The following is an 11,881-nucleotide window of genomic DNA, read 5'->3' as shown; positions in this document are numbered from 1 at the left end:
CATGAGACGAAGTCCTTCAGGAACAGACTGATGTCAGCATGAATCCCTCACAGGGTCACAAGTCTTGCGAAAACCTGCTCCAGTGTGGGTTCCTCTCTCCATGGATCCACAGGTCCTGCCAGGAGCTTGCTCTAGTGCAGGCTTCCCAAGGGGTCACAGCCTGCTTTGAGCATCCACCTGCTCTGGTGTGGGGTCCTCCACAGGCTGCAGGTGGAGATCTGCTCCACTGTAGAGCCCCGTGGGCTGCAGTGTGACAGCCTGCCTCACCATGGTCTTCACCACGGGCTGCAGGGGAATCCCTGCTCTGGTGCCTGGAGCACCTCCTGCCCCTCCTTCTGCACTGGCCTGGGTGTCTGCAGAGCTGTTTCACATATTCTCACTCCTGTCTCTCACTACAAATGCCACATGCCGTTTCCCACCCTGCCTCTTCTTAATTCTGTCACCCCAGAGATGCTACCACTGTCACTGATGGGCTCGGCCTTGGCCAGCGCTGGGTCCATCTTGGAGCTGGCTGGCATTGGCTCTATTGGACGGAGGGGAAGCTTCTAGCAACTCCTTACAGAAGCCACTTTGTAGCCCCCTGCTACCAAAACCTTGCTACGGAAACCCGTTACAGCTCTCTACTGCATATTAGTGTTTTCAGACATTTTGGTGGTTTTCTTTAGAATTCCAACCGTTCGTAAGGTCCTTCTCCTTTGGGCTGTCAGGAACGATGATAATTACAGATTTCAGTTCTGTTTTAGCTGCGTTGTTTGGACAGGTCAAAACTCTGGTCCCCAGTAAGTGCATATACTCCGCCATGAAGGAAAGAAAGAGACAAAATCTGTGGTGACAGTTTACGAGCCAGTGGTGTAGCTCCCTCGTGCGCTGTAGCTATCGGAGGTGTAGTTGTGTCTGCTGCGATTTGGTTTTTAGTGCTATAAATGAATTTAACAAAAGCTTCTTTCAGTAAGGGCTGCAGAGGGATCTGCTGAATTGAAACTAGATAGCCATTAAGCACTCCCTGCAAAGAGCTTACGGCTCTCCCGTCAGAGCAGGTTAAGCAATAACGAACCGCAAGCAGAGCGAGTCTGTGCGTAGCCCAGCGCTGGAGCGCGTGAAGCAAACCTCACGACTGACCCATGTCCCCCTCGCTTGTCGCCCAGTCTCCCTTCTGTGACGAGAAAACCGGGGAGGCTGCGATGACCACCGCTCCCTCCTGGCCTTTCCGAAAACGAGCAAGTGGACTGGCATTGCTATCGGCTGTCATCGTTGCTTCGGGAGAAGCGCGAGCTCTTCCCTTCTTCCCTAGTCTTCCTGCCTACCCCTTTATTTTGTTTTTTTCTCCCTCCAGCTTTTTTCCCCCTGCTTCCGGTTTCCCCGGGTTCATAGCTGCTCTGCTGTTGGAATTACTTTCCAAACATGACGCTGGCAGCATTGTCGATGTGTGCCCCGAGCCCTGCGCTGGCCTCTGAGGCCCGAAGTGACCTTGACTGCGGTAGGTGCTCCCCGACTCTCCTCCCTGAGACCACCGAGCTTCTCTTTGTGCTTCTCGCCTCAGTGGGCCGCAAAAACGTAGGCCACGTTGCCCATTGTCTTTTAGCACTTTCTCATTCTCTTACCAGGACAAAGAGCTTCTCAGCAGATAAATATCTCTCCCTCTTAATCGACTTCTTTTGAATGGCAGGAGGGGCTGCAGCACAGCTGTTTTTTCTATTTATCTCAGAACTGCCAGTGACTTTATGTTGCTTCTTGTTATCCAGTTACCAAGCTCGTTTATGAGTTGATATTTTGCTCTCCTTCTGGAATACTTCATATGAGGATATAAATCTCCTTCCTGCCGCTCCCCTACTTTTTGGGGCCACTGTTTGATTAAAGAGCCTCCAGGGAGAAAAAAGAACTTAATTCAGTGATTCAGTTTTAGAAAAATCAGGGACTCGAGAGTTTTCACTTGTTTTCTTTTTATTTAATAAGATCTTAGTAGGTAGCTCTCTTGATACCTTCCTTGTGGACTCACATATACTTTTTTCTCTTTTCTGCTTTTTGTGGGTTTGTCTGGGTTTTTTTGACTGCAAGAACATAATGGCTGTGGAAACCAAAATCCCCTGTTATTAAAACTACTTCCCTCAGCTGAGGGGAATGATTTGCAGTATTTTTACAACTTCTCTTTTTTTCTCTGAGAAAATATGGAGTTGTGTCAATTTTGTGCGCAGATGGAATAACGTCTGATTTAATTAGAAAGCAGCTTTACATCAAAATAACATAGTGCTGGGCATTTTTTTCTGAAATCAGACAGTGACTTCAGGCTGTGGCTTTTATTAATTTAAATCAGTTTTGTAGAGTTTTAAGAGTTCTAAAAATGAAATATTACTCTCTTACCTCAATGTATATGGGCACCTCCCTAAACTCTTGTTCTGGGGTATGTTCTTTTCTTTGCAGTTAATAATTGATGTTGACATTAAGCAATGGAGTACACAATTGAACTGAATCTGTTTTAGCTGCTTTGGTATGAAAGATAGTTGAAAACTGGAATCTTTGATAATTATAGACAGGTGAAACTACTGATGAATAATATGTTCCTGCTTTTAAATGACTGTTAAGATTTAGATAGCAGAAAGCTTTTGCGAGGACATTATTTAAAAAAAAAAAAAAGCAGCATATTGCAAATCTTTTAAAGTTCAAGAGCCTTCAGTTAAAGAGCTTTTCTTTGTTTTTGGTTTTCCAGCCATTCCCTTAGGAATTATAGTGGTACGAGGAGACTGTGACTTGGAGACCTGTCGTATGTACATTGACCGTCTACAAGAGGTGAGGTTTTTGTGAGTTCAGGTATCATATATTATTATTACTATGTAATGCTGCTTTCAGTTCTGAGTGCAGAGGTCTAATACTTGCAACAACCATATATGAAGAGCATTGCAGTTTGCCTACCACTGAAAACAAAACTTTAGAGTTATAATATCACAATAAATGCAGGAATAGCACTGAAAAATATTTTCTAAACAAGAAATTAAAAGGCATACTGTATCCTTTTAAATGATAGCAAAATTGATGTGGATGGGTGTGTTTACTTCTCCTTGGGTTGGAATGGGATACCAGGACTCTCCAGATACCTTGCTGAAATTACACAAATTACTGCTTAGAAAGTGTGTTATTTAAGGATAAATGTCGTGGTATTTGAGTGGGTCTAATTATGCAAATGTCATTCTCTAATACTGTCATGGAGTAATCTGAGACACCAATAAACCAACGAGATACAAGTACCAACTAGATATTTCCAAATACACAGAAATATATGCTCATGCATCTAATATTAATGTTGCTCTTATTGTCTTGAACACCTAGCCTCATGAGAGTTCATTTTAAAATACAGTCTGGGAAATGGAGACTCCAAATACCCTACTACCTGAATAATTTTAAGGGTGTATGCATTTAGTGATAAAATTAATGGATTTTCATTAATATACTGTCTCTGACTGTTTTTAATCTTGTACTGATATCATTCAACAACATTTATAAGTGTGAGGACATTATGTAGGTTTCTAAATAGGTAGTCCAGTTTACCTGGGAGCTATGAACCTCATCCCTCCCACTGAACTCTTTGGGAGCCACTGACTTCCCTGTGGTTTTCAAACTCTGCACTTGCAGCTTGAATATGGGCCCTAGTATCTGACTACAGGCTTTCCTTTTTTTGCATTTCAGCCAGGATTCCCTTCATCAAATGCATATCTGAACATTCAGACCTAAGGTGTGGCTATTAGTATCAGACATAAAACCATATTGTGAGGTGATGTATTTGAGGTATCTGGTAATGGAAAATTACACTAAAGTAATAGGGATGACATTCTCAGCAGATTACTAATGTGATCTCAGACTGAGCTCAGACAACTTAATATGGCAAGTATTGAGTGGAGAGTAGTTGTACAGCCCTGGAGGATGCACAGCTAGAAGTTCTGGTTGAATTACCCATACAGGTTGTGGAGGAACTGTGTTTCCCACAACTCCATAACCTTTTTCAGGGTTTGTACTACTTATTTTTGCTTGGTTTGGCTTAGACCCCTTTGCTGGGAATGGAGGTGCCAAGGCTTTCTACACTCTGCCAACTTGCATGCCAGCTGGGGAGCCGTGGTCTGTAGGCTGTGTCATGAGCTAAAACTGTTTGGCAAAATCTCTGTTAAAATAAATTAGATTCCTGAACCCTGCTAAATACCAGGGTCATTCTGATATAACCTCCCTGACATGAGGTTGTCATGAGACAACAGGGAGAGCTGCCAGTGGTGTTCTTTAGGGCATTAATTGCTCAGAAATATTTGCAAAAAAGATTCATGAATTTTAGCATCTTTTCTTTCATTTTATTGCTGATATTTTAAATTTAGATAGTTTTCATGAACAAATAGGTCTGTGATATGGTGAAGATCCATTAATATGATCTTTATATTTTAAAAAAACATTTTTTTCACCAAATGCATACAAATCTAAACTTTAAGTGATCTTTCCATGACTATTCTCTAGTGTTTGTTTAATATACTTAAAACCAGTAAGAAATACTTGCAAAATTATTTGTGTTTGCCCAACCACTTCAGATAGTACTGCAAACAGCTCTTGTCGCTTTAACTTTTTTCATAATTTTTTTTATCCTCCTACTAGGACCTACAGTCGGTAACTTCTACTACACAGAGAGTGCATTACCAGGTAAGATAAGCTTTCCCGTTAGCATCAGAACAAAAAGAGGCTTAACAATGTGGACTGCACTCTTTGCATTTGAACCCAGGTTTTCTTTTTGTTAGATAGCCATATGTTAGATGAATTTCTGATTGTCATTTACGCTTAAATGTTGGAAGTTCATTTTGCTTTCCCTTGGACAATCCTTTTCCTTGCAAATCTTATGGCATCATCTTTAAAATTAACACAGCATGATGATGCAAGCAGTATTGCAATAGCAGTGCCTTGCATACTGAAGTGAATGAGAGAATGTAGAGCAAATGACAAAAGTAAAATTGTTTCTCTACCTGAGAAACTGAACAATAACATGTTATATTGCATAGCTGTAGTACTGAAGTCTATCACTGAGAAAAAAAGTGTGCTAGCAGGCCTAACTCTTAACAATTTTGTGCACCACAGTCATCAACCGCTAGTTTACCATAATCTTCAGAGTAGTTTCTTAATCTGTCCTGGACACAGATGTGTCTTTTGCTTATGACAAGCAGGTTCTGGTTTTAGGTGGCTAGTTTTTAAAATTGGTCTCTTTGTGCATTTTGCAACTTTACTGTACAATTTATTGTACAAGAGCTTGGCTTTACAGTGGGAAGTATTGTTTGAGAATGGGTATTTCTCTCATTAAAATAACCACGGTGTTAAATTGGGAGTAAACTAACTCTATTGACTCCTGAGCTGATCTGACACTAGTGCAGAGACTTAACACAAACCATGGCCAGCTGAGACAGCACCTAGGATCACAAGACAAGTTTGCGTGCTGTTGACAGCCTTTTCCTGGATTTAACAATGCAAGTCTTGTTGGGATCAACAGGAATGAGTTCACTGAGAAAACATGCAGAGATCCAGCTGACAGGAACCCATTGTGGTGAAACTGCAGATAATTTCTTGGCATTTCATGATTACCTGGGTGATACAGAATTCCAGTTTGGCCAGAATGCCTGTAAATATGTTGAATGCAGGAAGACATTAAGAAAAAATGCAATTTGGCATGTTTTCCTGGAGTTGCCTTCTTCATATCAGTTCATGGTTTGTTTCAGCATTTCCCTTTCCAATTTTAACCTCGTATTTTTGACATTTGTATCAATCATTGCCCTGGAACTGAGTTTTAGAGCAGTGTTAGTGTCTAGCAAATTGGCTAATAAAACAGCATGTATTATTCTGTTCTACTCATTATAAATTATCCTAAGTGGCTGCTGACTGCTCCATGTGTAGGAAACTGCCTGAGGTAAATGTAGAACTAAATCTGCGTGTATGGAGAGGGCCAAAAGAGAGGACGAAATGTTGGAAATCAGCCCCATATTTGGCTCTAACCTCTGCAGTCATAGCAGTATATAAATTAATTGCCTAGCCATCTCTTCTAGTGCATATCAGTGTGAAATCCCTAACATGCTATCAATTTTTTATGGTGCTACATTTTGAATGCACCCCCTCTGTGTTTTGTCTTCAGTACTTGTTTATCCTCGATTCTTCAAATATTGGTTTATTCTCAGTGGGTCATTTCTGCAAACTGTCGTCTTAGGTTAATTTGAGGTTTGTTCCGTGTTTGTTGGTATCCCTCTACATACTGCAGAGAGGAGAAAAAGCAGGGAATAAAAGGCACAAATAAGGTGCTTGAGTTGATGGATCTGTCTTCTTAACTCACTAATAAGGTGTCACAGGTACTTTTAGGTTTCATAAATGCAGTCCTCTTGTGTGATTCCTCTGTAGCTCAAAACATGGGGAGTCAGCAGAAACAACATCAGCAAGCCCAGGTGCAAATGAGAAAAATGATGTCAGGGTTGTTTTTCCACTGTTTTGTTTCTCTAATGAGTTTAATGCTTATAAAATATCCTTCTCATGGGTCTGAGACTTCCCAAGCTAGTTCTGCAGTTGAACTGTAATGAAGTCTTGGAAAGAGTATATCGCAATATGCAATTTGTGACTTGAATTTACATTTACCAGCATTATACTTATCTTCATTTTCCCAGCATTATATACTGTGCTAGGTTGATGAATTTTTACTCATGTCTCCTCTTTGTATCATTTACCTTTTTAGTATGCCCTGTTATCTTTGGATGTTTTATTCCTTTTGTCCTTTGTATTCCAATCCTCAAGTTTCTGCAAGCAGTGGGCTAAATATTAAGATACATAAAGCTTTGTGCGAGCAAATACATCAACAATAGCAAACCCAGTGGATTTCAGAAAGCCTTTGACTCTCACACGTACACTTCAGTTGTGCTACAAGCAAACCTAAGCATCCCACAACTCCATAAGCCCATATTAGAGAAGGACATAGGTGTATTTTAAATCTGATGCTTAAACCACTGAGACATGTCATTTGGTCCCCATGGGCTGAAGTAGTTCACTTTATGGAATGTTATGCTGTCGTTGCCTTCACCTCTCCTGTAACGCACAGAAGTTGGAGACAAAAATCTATATATGAGAACAAGGTTTATGGGATCAAGTGAAATCCTTGAGTCTAAATATTGGAGAGAATTGAGGCTGTTTCATTTTTATCTGGGAGGCTATAGGTGCAGGTATCATGCATCAGAAGATATATATATCTTTTTTTAGTCAAGAAAAATCTGTAAGTTTCTGTAGTGACATTTTGGACAAGATCTGCTGCCAGGACTGTAGCCAAACTCTAAGGTACTGAGGAGACAACAGATGAGTTGTCTGGAATGTCTTTGCTTTTCTGTCCTGGATAACCAGAAAGGAAAGGCAATAATAGATGGTTCCAGTCAGTCACAGAGGCAGAAGCTAATAAGATGGACCTTGCAAAAGCTGCCATGATACCAAATGAAATTAATAACATTTGGAGCAGCATCATGCCAGGCACTGATATTCATTCACTTGGCTAAGCAATGAGTGTTCATCAAAATCCAAAATGCTAATAGTCATCAGAGCAGCTTGAAAACACCGCCTAGTGCATGCAGACACCCTGCTGGCCAGGAACTTGGGGAAGCCAAGAACTTGTGCATATCTATACAACCTCATCTTTTCTTAGGTGGCAGAAAAAATGTCAGATACCTTTATGTAAATCAAAGAGCAATGTCTGCCTCTTAACTTATGAGGACATTATTTGCTCTGTAGTCAAAAAAATTGCTTTACCCAGCCAGACTGAAAAGACAGCTTCCTTCAGCATTCTTTGAGATTTTCCCCACGTTGAAGAAAGCAAACTGCTTCTTCCCCAAGGTCTTACTGACGCATGTCTGGGCAACCTGGGGAATTGAACTGATGAAACTCCCACTTTCCTGTCAATATATTCTTTATGTTTTTCTTAACTTTTTCTCACACATGGCTACTCTGATAAGAAGTATTTTAGAAATATGTCAGATTTGCACAACAGTAAGATAAATTGCTGAGAATCTATTACTTCTAGGTTTTCTTAGTGATATAACACTAGGCAGAAAAAGCAGAGGAAAATATATAAGAAACTGCAAACCTTTGAATGTTCCAGATGTGTTTGATAGACTGTAAACTTTCTTTTTAACTTTGTGTTGGTGTTTCTGCACTTTTCCTCTTCTTGTATACAAAGCAACTTTGCTTTCCTCCTTCAAATTATGCACATGATGCCAGATGCCTGAGGGAATGGTGGGGTTTGTGTCACTTGGACTCTTTCACTTAGGCTGTGTGCCTTTCAAAAAGGTCTTCTGTTGTTCAGGCTGGAGTGATGGATTTCTGTGTTAGGCTAGGTGTTAGGTGTTCAGAGGCCTGTTGTCTCTTCTGGCTGAAAACCCATGATTGTTTGAAATCTCTTTTTGCAACTTGCTCTTTCAGCCAGCCTTTACTTTCTGGTGCTGGACCTTCAAACAACGACTCACCTGATATAGCTGTACAATTCCCAATACAAAAATTGTTTGTCCTGCATCCTACCATCGGGAAAGGTGCTGGGCTCCTGTGTGATATTCTGAGAAGTCCCAGTGAGATATCATTGTATCCTGGCCTGTTTTCACCAATCTATGCCCATGTTATGAATATATGTGCATATATATTATTCACATTCTGTGCTTTTCCATGCTCAGCAATACTTTTCTCAAAGGTACCTTTCCTCCCCATTGCTTCTACTTTTTCTTTCCTTGCCTTAGGATTTGGTATACCACTCTGTAGTCTGTTGTCTGAAGGAGGAGTAAAGTTTAAACTTGAGCCAGTATGTGCCTGAATTTTCATCATTAGCAGATGTGCTGATTTTACTGCTTAAGATGTAAATAAGGATAGTCTGGCTCTATACAAATTTGGGGTGTGTGCCCAAGATCCATTCTGTTGTGTTATGTCCTGTGCAAATCTATTTGTGTTTAAACGTGTTCCAGTGGCTTTAGGAAGTTGGCTGGCCATCCACTGGCAGCATGGAGCAGAGCCATGACCACCCTCTGCTTTCTGAGATCCCTTTTGCCTCCCCAGCTCAGTGAGAGCTGAAAAAGCAAGGGACAGCCTGTTTGACTTTTTGGTGAGTACAGGTCAGGAAGAAGTCCTTCGTTTCTCCCCAGTCATTTGGTTGGGTTCCTGAAATAACCTCTGTCAACTCCCAAGGAACAGGCCTTTTTAGCCAGAGAAGGAAGATGTTGATGTAGGATGTCTGCTTGGCTGGTGGTGGTCCCCAGGTCTGCACTCTCTGTATTCTGGGTGCAGAAAATAACACTTTTCTTACCCTGATGTGCATTTGGGACATACCAGGGACAGGCAAAGTGGGCAATTACTTTGAGTGGCAGATCGGTAGAGCATGGAAAGTGTGTAAAAATACTGAGCTAGAATAAAGGAAGGTGACAGGCACACAAGAAACAAACATAGTAATTGAAGTTCATGGTTGTTTTGTGTTACTGATGTGTATCTTTGGCCTTTTATTTCACTCTTCTTTGTTCCTGTGTCCCCACAAATAAGGGGGGGAGGGTGGCTGTAGACAGCTGAGAGAGCTGGTTTTGATGCAAAGCTTTTTGGTATTGCTGAGCTGAAGGGAAGAAGATAGCCGAGGATGTGGCTGAAGCTAACTGTGTCAGTTTATTCTCTTCTATATTACAGTCAAACCCTGATGTCAGTGAGGAGCAAATCCAGTGGGCTATGTAGGTTTTGCACATCGTGCAATGTCAGTAGAGCAAAAAGAAAAAAAAAAAAACAAAAAACACCAGATTCTAGAAAATAGTCTTTTTTAGAGAAAAAAAAAATGTTATTTTTTTATGTCACTTCCCTGCCCTATCCAGGACCAAGAAAGCTCTTTCCCCAGAGTACTTTCTGTTCAGAGGCTCTCTCCTAGATGGTGCTTCCTAGACGGTAAGTACCTGTCCCTTCTCTTGTGCCTAGCATGCTGCTTGCTTCTGGTATGCATGTGAAGGATAGCACATCCAAGAATATTACCATGGAGGGGTAACTGTTCCTTCTTGTTACACTGAGCAGGTAAAAAAGGGAGCTGGGTGTACCCCTTCCCCCTCTGAAAAATGAAACAGGCCCTTCATCTATCATTTAAAATGTCTGCCGTAGCTTTGTCACCCCAAGGGGGCATGTTCTTCTAAGGGTGGTTAGAGGTTTAGTTTATTAGTGTCTCTGCTGTGATGAGCAGCTCTTACTGGCAGTGCCTGGACTTGCTGGTTGTGGCAAGATGCTGCTGCTGGTAGCGCTGCGTTCTTCACTCTGGTTTCTCTTTAAGTACTACAGTGTTTAGATACTGTAGTGTTTAGGTGACAGAAATATACCTCCCTTTCCTTGTAAGACTGCACTTCATGTAACTCCCTGGAGAGTTGCACTTATATTCGACCCAGACTTTGTCAAAGCAGACAGCTTATCTGGGCTTTACATCAGGCTCCAGACCTCTGGAATCAGCAGCTAAAATGGGTGGCATCTGCTTTTGCAAAAGCTTCAGCATGTGGGGACTGAAATTTTTATTGTTCTAAACGAAAATAATTTCTCCTTGACAATTTCTAATCACTCTTCCTTGTCTCTCATGAGGGAAATTGAGTAAAAACATGTTGAGAATCTGCTTGGGTTTTGGAGAAAGCTGGGTGGGTAGATGCATTCAGTTTTTGTCTTTAGGGATTTGATATTCCCTTGCAGTGCCAAAAACTACAATGCTACATCACTGTGCTCTGTGTCAAAACTCCAGAATGAACGAATCTGATTTCACTAGCCAAACTAAATGCAAAGGATAAACAAAAAAGTCCTATCTATCTGATGAAGCACATTGTAGGTGACTGCTAAACACTGCTGGGTTTAGTGACAGAAATTATTTGACAGTGACATGGTTCATATTAGGTGCTTTATTTAGTGAATTTCCCCTATTTTCATGAGTTTTTCGTTATGTTACTCATTTTATGAGTAACATAAATTTTCTTTGAGCGTATTGGTAATTCAGGGTGAATATCTGTGGCCATGCATTTGATTTACAAAGAGCTCCCAAGCATGTTATTGTTCTTTAGATTCAAAATTGGAATTAATCCTATTAGACCTATCAATTTCATGATACGCTTGCTATACTCTCATTGGAACAATGCAGGTTTTTCTGTCACATTTTTAATGCAGTCAATTCTTCTTATAAGAAGAACCTGTTTTATAGGTTTTTAAAATATTTATTTCAAGTTAATAATTTCAGTGAATATTGTTTTGTAAAACCTCACGTTTAAATTCACCATTTAATGGGATAGGAATAGGGACATAATGAATGAATCGGATTATGTTCTCGTGAAACCGCTGTGACTTCACTGACACAGATGTTATCTTACGTGCTGGTGATTTTAGCTCAGCTCATCTTGTCCATGCAGTTCTGCTCAGACCATTTTCTTCACTGCAGCTCTGTTGTTTGTCTTGCAGCAACTTCTGCTGATCGTTTTTACCGCATTGACAGATCTCAGGTAAATCTTTATTCAGTTACCATTTCTATAGATTTTTCTAAAAGCTATCTCAAATGCAGCTTAAAATGAATTATCTGCCATTCCTCCAGTGTATTCTAAAATGCTACTGATGTCTCATGAAAAGTAGAGAAAAAATTCTGGGCCATTTTTTTAGTTGATGTAATTCACATAATTTCACTGACGTTTTATATCTGCTGACCATCTGTCCTTCAGTTTACCACCAATCTGATGTACAAGTCAGAATTTTCTACATTTGTCATTCTTATCAAGTCTTACTAAGGGCATCTGTGTGACACCAGAGTATTTCACTTTATCTTTTCGCTGATGCTTTTAGTCACCAGAGGTCCTGATCCTCTGTGTGTGACGTGGAATAG

General features: G+C 40.7%; 1 long non-coding RNA gene across 1 annotated transcript in view; it reads left to right on the top strand.

Annotated features, from left to right (window-relative positions):
* Positions 1 to 11,487, top strand: part of LOC104617775 — a 20,990-nt gene extending 9,503 nt beyond the window's left edge. Inside the window, exons 2-5 of the long non-coding RNA XR_738002.1 lie at positions 2,705 to 2,784; positions 4,624 to 4,668; positions 9,867 to 9,936; positions 11,467 to 11,487. This is a non-coding gene — a long non-coding RNA (uncharacterized LOC104617775). The remainder of the gene's footprint in view (positions 1 to 2,704; positions 2,785 to 4,623; positions 4,669 to 9,866; positions 9,937 to 11,466) is intronic.
* Positions 11,488 to 11,881: the final 394 nt, after the last annotated feature.

The sequence above is a fragment of the Phaethon lepturus genome, unplaced genomic scaffold (genome assembly GCF_000687285.1).
Source record: "Phaethon lepturus isolate BGI_N335 unplaced genomic scaffold, ASM68728v1 scaffold6213, whole genome shotgun sequence".
Lineage (NCBI taxonomy): Eukaryota > Metazoa > Chordata > Aves > Phaethontiformes > Phaethontidae > Phaethon > Phaethon lepturus.
The sequence above is the reverse complement of the archived record's forward strand: the minus strand, read 5'-3'. Positions and strand labels throughout refer to the sequence as shown.